Source organism: Triticum dicoccoides, chromosome 4A (assembly GCF_002162155.2).
Source record: "Triticum dicoccoides isolate Atlit2015 ecotype Zavitan chromosome 4A, WEW_v2.0, whole genome shotgun sequence".
Taxonomy (NCBI): domain Eukaryota; kingdom Viridiplantae; phylum Streptophyta; class Magnoliopsida; order Poales; family Poaceae; genus Triticum; species Triticum dicoccoides.
Genome location: NC_041386.1, coordinates 716,314,363 through 716,325,258, shown reverse-complemented (window position 1 = coordinate 716,325,258; position 10,896 = coordinate 716,314,363). Strand labels below are relative to the sequence as shown.

At 41.8% G+C, this 10,896-nt stretch overlaps 1 pseudogene; it reads left to right on the top strand.

Moving 5' to 3' along the window:
* Positions 1 to 622: 622 nt before the first annotated feature.
* Positions 623 to 9,778, top strand: LOC119288114 (annotated as a pseudogene).
* Positions 9,779 to 10,896: the final 1,118 nt, after the last annotated feature.

Below are 10,896 nucleotides of genomic sequence, written 5' to 3'. Positions count from 1 at the left end.
AGAGAGTTCATACAGGTTACCACGTCTCGTTTCGGCTCCTCTTTCCTTGGGTTCCCTCTTGCTTCGTAGATCAATTTTTTTTTAAAAAAAATCCTTCGCAAATTAACTTAATGCTGAAACTTGGGCCATGCACTTTTCGGCTAGCGAATGCACAATCAAGTTTTAAAACATCTTTTAAAAATATGAATTACAAAAAATAGATTTTTTTATAATTCGTTATTTTTTTGAAATTTTTTATAGTATATTAAAAAAATAAGTTAAATTCGTGTTTTTTGATTTCAGTTTATTTCAATTTTGGAATATTTTCATATTCGCAATTTTTTATGAATAATATATACAATTTAATATTTTTTGAAAACTTTGTGAATTTTTTGATAAATCCCGAACGTATTTTGAAATCTGAATCATTTTTCAAAAAAGAAAACGAATACGCTAAGGAAAACTCGTGCCAGAACTGGACCGGCCCATTAGCGCTGGCTTCAGGTCTCCCATCCCTCCGGCACCACAAGCTGGGCACTCTGTAGTTACTCAAAAAAAAAAAAGCTGGGCACTCTGTACTTGAGAGCTGACACGGAGGCAGGCACACCGGCGGCGAGGGTTAGGAATAGGATAGGAAGGAGAATGGCGCGTCTAGTCTCCGGCCAACCCCGCCAACGCTCCACCCCCACCCCCGCCCTCTGCCGATGGTGCGGCGAGAGGGCCTCCCTGCCCGGCCAAGGTCACCCCTCTCGTCGCGGTGGCCGCCGCGAAGTAGACTGCCAGCCGGCGGCGGCGACGCCGAGGTAAGCCAGCCAACCGCCCCGGCAGACATCCATGCCTTCTTTGTGCTGTCCGTAGAATGTGGGTGCAATTTGAGCAACTTGCTACTAAATCTGAACCGATTTAGGCATCCCAAAAAGGGTCGCCATCGGTTGATTTGATCCTGCTTCAGCACTGGCAAATCGAGATGTCAAGTGTGCCCCATAAATTGCCCATATATTCAGGCTGTGCCTAGCATTTACTCCTATATAGGAATGCATTTGCTGATTTGCATCATTCTTGTTGCCTCCCTTTGTTACCTTTATTACAGATTTATTATTCATAATTTCATATATGGTCCCTGCCTGCCTGCCTGCCTGCATCTCGTGGCATTGTTTTTCCCTGCCACGCGTTTGGAATCTAAAGGGGCCCTGCCTCCCCAGCTTATATGTTTCTGTTGGCAATTATCTGAACAAGCTTTGGTCAACAGATGCGGGCTTATACATAGATCTTGGACTTAATAAGAATCCTGAATGGATCATGACATGATAATGAACCTGCAAAATTGACAGCAACCAACCACGTCTCGGGCCAGCAAAATTCTGATGTAGCAAACATTTTGTTTGTGTCATTGCAAATCAACACTGAATTTCAGTCTCTCAAAACAGATTTCCACCATGCCTGCAATATAGCTGTTCCATCGTGTTGGTGGATGTTCTGTCGTCAAAGTAATTTACTTAAGCTCTCGGCATTCCTACAGCTTAGTTTGCTTCTAATTGGTTAGCTACTGTACTGCTCAGGCTTATCTTAGTATAGCCTTATTATTAAGTGGGTGTTTCAGAAACCCTTGCAAGCTTCAATGCTACTGCTTCTCATGATTAAAAATTTAAAATACAGGATGTGGACTATATGTGCATCAGTGGATATGCTTAAATTCAAGAAATGTTACCATCCATATCATTTTTAAAGTTTCAGAATGTATAAACTTTCTCCCAGAAGATACCTTGGCAAAGAAGAAAAAGAAAAACAGAGTCATGTTCCACAATAATGCAGGGGCTCATAAGGAACATCCAACATCATGTGGCTGTGCTACATAAAGAATACTGAAGTAGGAATATTGCTTTTAATACGGCATGGAATATGGCCTACCGAGCATAGGGACCTATTATCACAGTACCATAAAGCACCTTTAATTCATCAAATTGCTAGAAGTGATTGGATGTGTACACAGACGCAGTGCTCTGTTTTCAAATTGTGCAGCATGTCCAAAAATAATTGAGCTTCAACCACAACTTTACTTGCAGGTTCTCTGTCTGGTTCTTGATTGCTTTACGAACATATGCTTCCCCCACTCACCAAGCCAAGCATATGCTTGACTTGCAGGTTCTCTGTCTTGTTCTTGATGGCTTCAACACGACTAGCATACCCCATTCACCATGCCATGACACTGCTTTGATGTTACAAGTCAGGTGTGCTTCCCTTAATTTTGGTTTTGTTCCTAGCTCTCTTGTCAATATCTTAGCTAGGTCAACGCAGATATCCGTGCCCATTTTGTGCTGTCCATAGGACAAGGGTGAGAATTTGAACTTTTAATGTCACTAAATCCAAGCTAAAATATCTTCTGTATCCATGGCTTCGATCTTAATTAAGCACTATCCAAAGCGCTGCCATCTTGAGATGTTTGCCTTCGATTGCCAGCATTGGCCAAGTAAAATTGTTTTGCTTATTTGGTCTGATGTGTTGCTTCCACTGACAAAACAAGACGTCAAGTGTGGCATATATTGCCCGTATATTCAGGCTGTGCCTAGCAGTTACTAGATTTATTATTGCTGTTGCCTCCCTTTGTCCCTTTACATATTTATTATTATTCATATATAGTCCCTGCCTGCCTGCATCTTGTGGCATTGTTTTTTCCTGCCACACGTTTGGAATCTATAAAGGGGCCCTCCCGAGATTACCTGTTTTTTCTGGCAATAATCTGAACAAGCTTAAGTCAACAGATGAGGGCTTATAGATAAATCTTTGACTTAACAACTATAGCTGATAGTCTCGAAAGAGTCTTTCATTATTTGTTTGCATAATAAGAATCCTGAATCGCTCATGCCCTGATAATGAGCCTGCACCAATACAGATGGTAGTGTCTGACGCCATCCTCGGCCGGGGCAAGATGATGTGGCACCAACTGCTCAAGGAAGAGCTCGGATTATGGCTGTTGCTTGGCTCAGGCAGCTGCAGGCGACAGGCACCATGCTGCTGCCGAGCAGTTGGGGTTAATCTCGTTCGCTGTCGCCCTCGACCGTGGCCGCCCATGGTGCGTAGACTGGTGCCCTGGATGGAAATCAGAGGTAGTTACTGATGCACTTACTTTTCCTCTTCTTTTTACTAGTCTGTATGTTTGATTATTGATTTGTACATAGCACACTCTTAATCAATTAATTCAGAGATGCATTCATGCCATTCAGAAAAGGAAGCGAGTAAAGATTTTTGAACACCCTTCCCTGTTATTCCTTGCCAGCAATCATATCTCTAGTCAGCATGAAGTAGCTGTCCACTCAAAATTCTGATATAAGCAAACATATAGCTGGCAAATCAACACTGAATTTGGGTTCCCGAAACAGATTTTCACCATACCTGTAATATAGTTGTTCCATTGTGTTTGTGGATGTTCTGTCAAAGTAATTTTCTTTAGCTCTCGGTATGCATATAGCTTAGTTTGCTGCTGCTAGTGGGTTTAGCTACTGTACTGCTAAGGCTTATCTGAATATAGACTTATTATTACTTCTTAATAGTGGGTGTTTCAAAAACCCTTGTAAGCTTCTGTGCAACTGCTTCTCATGATCAAAATACAAGACATACACTGCTTAAACTCAAGAAATGTTACAATCCATATCATTTTAAAGATTTCAGAATGTCTAAATCTTCTCCCATAAGATACATTGGTGAAAAGAAAAGACCCATGTTCAACATGAACGCAGGGCCCCATAAGGAACATCCATAACGTCATGTGGCTGTGCTACATGCAGAATACTGAAGTAGGAATATTGCTTTTAATACAGTATGGAATATGGACTACCAAGCATATGGACCCATCATGACAGTACCATAAAGCACCTTTAATTCATCAAATTGCTAGAAGTGATTGGATTTGCACACAGACACAGTGCTCTGTTTTCATCTAGTGCAGCATGTCGGAGAAGGGTTGAGCTTCAACCACAAGAAGATTAGCATTTGCTTGATGGCTTTAGTCACAAGTTAGCATTCCCCATTCACGAAGCCAAGCATATGCATATGCTTGACTTGCAGGTTCTCTGTCTGGTTCATGATGGGTTCAACAAGGCTAGCATACCTCACTCACCACGCCATGACAGTGCTTTATGTTTTCAGATTCTGAAGTGCACAAGAAGGCCATTGCAAGTCCAAATCTGTCCAGCTCTACATCTACAAGTTACAGGAGCGTTGTCCTTAATTTGGTTTGTTCCTAGTTCTCTTGTCAATATCTTAGCTAGGTCATTGCAGATATCTGTGCCCATTTTTGCGTTGTCCGTAGGACATGGGTGAGAATTTGAACTTTTAATGTCACTAAATCTAAACCGAATTATGTTCTGTATCTATGTCCTTGATCTTAATTAAGCGTCATCCGAAGCCTTGACATCTTGAGCTGTTTGGCTTCGATTACCGGCGTTAACCAAGTAAAATTGTTTTATTTATTTGATCTGATGTTGCTTCCACTGACGAAACAAGGTGTGAAGTGTGGTATTGCCTATATGTTCCGGTTGTATCTTTTGAGGTTGGCAACACATACACTGTATGTGCATATACTTAAATTCTGAAAATGTTGACATCCATCGCATCATTTTTGAGGTTTCATAATTTATATATATATATATATATAAGAGCGCATAAGGAATGTCCAACAGCAGAATACATTAGCAGGAATCCTTGGTTGCACATCAGGTGGGCTGTTAATGTTCTTGCTCTGTGTTGTATGCAATACGCATGCCGTAAAGCAACCTTATGCATGGGGACCATAGGGAACTTTGAAGTGTCTATTGCTTTCTAATAATGCAGCATGTCCGAGAACAATTGAGCTTTTTTAGATTCTCTGGAAAAAGTAAAGTTGAAATGCAATCAGAAGAAGACTAGCATCAACTCGATTACAAGCCTGGCATCAACTTGACTTTACTTGCAGGTTCTCTGGCTAGTCCTTTGTTGGCTTCAACGACGAGACTAGCATTACCCACTCACCAAGCCATGACAGATGACACAAGTAGGTTGTCATAGGTCCAAATCTAGCCGGATTTACGCTGATTACTATCCAGGTGCGTTGCCCTTAATTTGCTTTGTTCCTAGCTCTCTTGTTAATATCTTAACTGGGTTGATACAAAAATTGAGCAGTTTTCCTGCCAGGTTGCTCTCTAGTTTTGCTGGGTAAAAGAAACAAGGAGGAAGATCAGATCCAGCAACTTGTCATCAGCAACAAGCTTGCATACTCTCGATCATGCCAATGACTCCATGACAGTTCAGAATCTCTACGATCAAGCTGCAATGACAACAAGACCAGCTGAGCCATGATGTCTCTTTTTCTTTTTTCGAGAAGATTGTTCTGGTGGTTTCAAATCCAAAAGTGCACAAGGAGGTTACCAAGACCGAGCAGATCTAAGCTATAACAAGGCAGGTGCGTCATCCTTCACTACTTTCCTTCCTATCGTAGGTTGCACTCAGAGCATTCTTCCTCTGTGCAAATAAAACGAACTTCTGGTGTATCTTTTGAACTTGACAAACCTAGTATAGTTTGTGGGTGACGCATTTCGATTTCTTCCGACAACATAAACAGAATAAGATTTCTTCTGGAAAAGGACGAGCTTAATTTGTCGGTGCCATGATCTGGCGAGCTGGCATATATGTATGTTGAGGTTGTAGTTGTCATCCTTTCTCCTGGATAGCCAAAATATCTGGAATTAATCTCTAACATCGTTGTTGATAATGCTTGTTGGTAATGGGAAATTGGGCCAGGCATATGCTTTGCATTGAAGATACAATATATTGGCAAATTTCTTGTGCCAATATATTAGCAAATTTCATATGCTCGTGGGAAATTCTACCCTCATAAAGCGAACATTCTTGTTGTGTGCGAGGATTTCCTGAAGTGAAAATTGATGACTCCTTTTAATCGGAGTCACTGTAATCATGGGAGTACATATTGATTTGCCTAATGACATCTATGATACTATAGTTTTTCTTTATTGTTCATTTATTGATTGCGCTGCAACTTTCTTTCTTATATCTTAACCAACAACATTATCTATTAGTCTCTCCATTTATCTGTGGATGTTACTTACATAGATACCAAGGAAATATTGAACTATAGCACAGTCTCAAGTGTTCTAAAATTCATGGACATGCCTGTCGAAAGAGCTAATTTTGTTTGGCTATCTCGGTTAGTTAGATAAGCTACCAATATGAATTAAGACATTAGTAGTATTTCTTGGGAAAGTTCTACTTATTTTACTTTTCCATTGTGGTTGGAGAGTTTTTAAGTGTTATGGCAAGTGCAAGTGTTTGGTGAGTTTTTGAAGTGTTTCTGCAGGTGCTTCGTAGTTGCTAGTAGTATAATTTCACTATTTTTTGTAATTAACATATCACTTCATTTTACAGTGGTCATTCTGATCATACAGAGGAGAATACACAACTAGGCCACGACCTAACACCGAGACATTAGCAATTCTCAAAGTAATGGCAGAGATTGTGATTCTTCTAGCCATTAGAAAGATTGGAATTGCTTTGGCAAAGGCAGCTGTAGACCAGGCCAGCGTACAGTTTGGAAAGTATGGCACACAACTACTAGAACTACAGGGCAGTATGGGCCGTGTTGGTAGGGAGCTTCGCATAATGCATGAGGTTCTATGTCAGATGGACATTCGTAGTCGCAACAATCAGGTATATGAGGTCTGGTTGGAGGAGGTACGCATAGTAGCACATGTGATGGAGGACATGGTGGATGAGTACTTGTATCTTGTTGGGCAGGAACAAGATATAGGTTGTTGTTTTTTTCTGAAGAAGGGTTTCAAGAAGCCCAGATCTTTGCTTTCTTTGAACAGGATAGCTTCCAAGGTGAAGGAAATAGAGAAAGAACTTTCACACTTGTCAGAGACAAACAATCGTTGGGTTGGAATGATAAACAACAGGGGTACTAGCAACTCAAATTACATTGTCAAGAGATCCCAAGATCTAGCAAACATTTCACGCTCCCTTGATGAAGAAGATCTAGTGGGGGTGGATAAAAACAGAGAAGAACTCCAGCAATGGTTGGCAGGTGATGATCTGGAATGCTCTGTGATAAGTCTGCTTGGAATGGGAGGTCTTGGTAAAACTGCTTTAGCTGCAAATGTCTACAAGAAGGAGAGGGAAAAATTCCAGTGCTACGCCTGGGTCTCCATTTCTCAGACTTATTCTAGAGAAGATGTCTTGAGAAATATGATCAAAGAACTTTTTAAGGATAATGCCAGTGTTCTATCTAGCATTCTGGCTATGGACATAATGAGCCTTGAAGAGACATTAAAGAAATATCTGGAGCAAAGGAAGTACTTTATCGTATTGGATGATGTTTGGGATCCGGAAGCATTTAATGATTTGTCAAGGATGTTTATTCATAATGATAAGGGCAGTAGAGTGATGCTCACAACAAGGGAAGCCTGCGTTGCCGCACTTGCCTCTCCAGGACGTATCTTAACACTGGAAGCTTTACCAGAAGACAAGGCATGGGATCTCTTTTGTAAGAAAGCCTTTCCAAGAGATACAAATCATGAATGTCCCACAGAATTGAAGCCATTGTGCAAGGAAATAGTTAGCAAGTGCAAAGGCTTGCCTCTTGCTATCGTGTCAGTTGGTAGCCTCTTGCGTGTGCGTGATAAAACCGTGGAAGAATGGAGAAGAATAAACGAACAACTAAGCTGGGAGATAATTAACAATTCAAGGCTGGACCACATAAGGAATGTTCTGCATCTAAGCTTCATCTACCTCCCAACATACTTAAAAAGTTGTTTCCTATACTGCAGCTTATTTCCAGAAGACTATTATTTTAAAAGGAAACAACTTGTACGGTTATGGACAGCAGAGGGATTCATCGAGGAGAGGGGTGAAAGCACACTAGAAGTAGTGGCAGAATGCTATCTAAAAGAGTTGGTTGACAGAAACATGCTGCAACTTGTTGAGAGAAACTCATTTGGTCGGATGAAGAAATTCAAAATGCACGATCTCGTACGTGAACTGGCAGTTGATTTGTGCAAGAAGAATTGTTTTGGTGTTAGTTATGAGGATCAGTGTGGGGGGTCTCTCGAGATGAATGGACGTCGGTTGGTGCTTCACAAACTAAAGAAGGATATTCAACAGCCATTTTCAAATATGCACCAACTTCGGACTATCATTACACTGGGTGGTAGCAAGTCATCATTCACTTTACTACCTCTGCTATGCACGGAGTCAAGATATATGACAGTGTTAGAATTAAGTGGGCTGCCTATCAATGAGATTCCAGATGCTATTGGAGATCTTTTTAATCTCCGTCATTTGGGTTTGCGTAATTCAAAAGTGAAGAAGCTCCCTAAGTCTGTGCAGAAGCTTTCAAATTTGTTGATACTCGACCTTTATGAATCTGATATACATGAGCTCCCTAGTGGGATTGTGAAACTGAAGAAGCTTAGGCACTTATTTGCTCAGAAAACAATTGATACAGATTGGAGAGAGCTTGCAAGTTGCAGTGGTGTGCATATCCCCAATGGACTTGGAAATCTAATAAACCTTCAGACGCTACAAGCATTGGAATTAGAGGATGATTCTGTTGGACATTTAGGGGAGCTGAGGCAAGTGAGAAGCTTGAGGTTACTGAATGTGAAGGGAATCTACTGTAGAAGTATCAGTGAGTCTCTAGTTCAGATGCAGTATTTGTCCTTCCTAGATGTGAATGCAAGTGATGAAAACGAGATTCTCGGGTTGAATGTCTGCCTGCCAAACCTGCAGAGGCTAAGTTTGAGAGGGCGACTTGCGGAAGGGGCGTTGGACGAGTCTTCTCTCTTCCAAGCCATTAAGGGGCAGAACTTATATTCATTGGTTCTATCTTGGTCACAGCTGAGAGAAGACCCCTTGCCATCCCTTTCTCGGTTGTCAAACTTGACGCATCTACAGCTCAGCAGAGCATACAACGGAGAGCAGCTGACATTTCTCATGGGGTGGTTTCCCAAGCTGAAGATTCTCATTCTAAGAGCTGCCTAATCTGAGTCGGCTAGGGATAGCAGAAGGCGCCATGGCTAGCCTGGAGGAATTATTCTTAGTCAACCTCAGCAGCATGACGGAGGTCCCATCTGGCATTGAGTTCCTCCTGCCCCTCCAGTATCTAGCCTTTCGGGAAATCACCAGCGACTTCTTGGCGTTGCTGCACCGTTCTGTAAGTCGAGGGGATCGGTGGTGGTATACTCTCCGAGATTGACCTGCCACACTGGTCGTGAAATGCGTAGGTACGTGTGCAAGCTATTACCAACTAGTACCACTACTTGATTCCTCCCTCGTCTTTAATCTTACTACTTTAAGAATTAAGATAGGGTGTTGGTTATGCAGATTCGATTCAGGGAGTTATAAGTTCATGCCACTGCGGATATATATACTACAATACGGTCTGGGTTTCCTCTGCGTTTACAAGACGTACTACTGCCTGTGTTTGCTGCTGCTACTCTGAGTTTACAAGATGAACCTTCAGTGCTTCCTCTGCTTTTTCAAGACGCGTACGGTCTTCTTCACTTCTGCTGCTGCTACGGCCTGCGTTTACCACTGCTCCTGCTACGTCTGATGCTGCTTGTCAAGCATGATACTTAGCTGTAACAAGATGCCACTTATTGTATGATGTGTTTTCATTTTCAGACTATTTTTTCCCATTTGCGTTACCTGTTTGAACTTTGAACTGCCTACTTATGTCCGTGTACGCTGGTTGTGGACTATGTACGATATTGCCAGCTATGGCTGTTAAATAAAAGACTTTGCTTGTGATTCATATGCTCAGATGTCCATTGTAAGCAGCCCCATGGCCCCTGGCAGTACATGATCCCACCGCATACGCGCTATGTCTGCCTTGATACTGGCTACCATCGAGTGGGAGAAGGCCACCGCTGACATTGTCCTCTGCCATGTCTGCTGTTCGCCGCTTCTGTCAATCAAGGTAAGTGGACACAGGACAGGATGCATGAGATAGCTGCACAGTATGCTAAGTCAGTTAGTGCACATCTTGTATTGTATTTTACCGGCTTCGTGATATATGCCCATATTCGATCTTCTTTATTTTCGTGTGTGATATAGCAAGTTACGACGTTTGAGATTACCCAGTCTGTAAATACTTGATGCTATTGTCTGAATGCTAAGCTTTGTATCATGAAAGAAAGGAATTTGATGATGTTAGATACCAAGCTTCAACTTTTTTTGGTGAATTTGACTTCATGCACATACGTTGTCACTAGTCACTACTCATTTTCTGCACAAAATAGATAGCTGGTCTACGAAAACATTAGATGGATCAGAATTTTGATGTATGTATGCTCTACATGCCTGCAACATGTATGTATGGAGGAGAATAATACCTTGATAGCCCCATGGTTCTGGGCTATGGTACGATGTTGAATTAGGCTTCGTTCGGTTCTAAAGGATTTCAAGGGGGATTACATCCCCAATCCCCTCAAGTCAAAATGGTAAGAGTCCCATGGCTCTGGGCTATGGTAAGAGTCCCATGGCTCTGGGCTATGAATGAAAGGGATTACATCCACAACAAGTCAAAATCCACCTCAATACCTGCCAATCATCTCCAATCCCCTCGTGCTGGGGATTAACCGAACAAGCCCTCAGGGCGCAGAGCGAAATTACTTGTTGATGCTCGAATATGTTCTCAGACGCGGATTTTGTATGTACACTCACTGTTCATATAGATTGTTTGATGAACCAGATGTTACCTTTTTTTTTGCGGAAAGAACCAGATGTTACCTATTACAAGAATTGGAAGCATCGGCCACTGCGACCGCAAAGAAGATGAAGAAGTACTAGAGATCAACATGAAGACTGATTATGAACCAAGTGCCATTTTCCTCTTTACAACTAACTGCAGAGAGGCTCTCTGTGAACTGC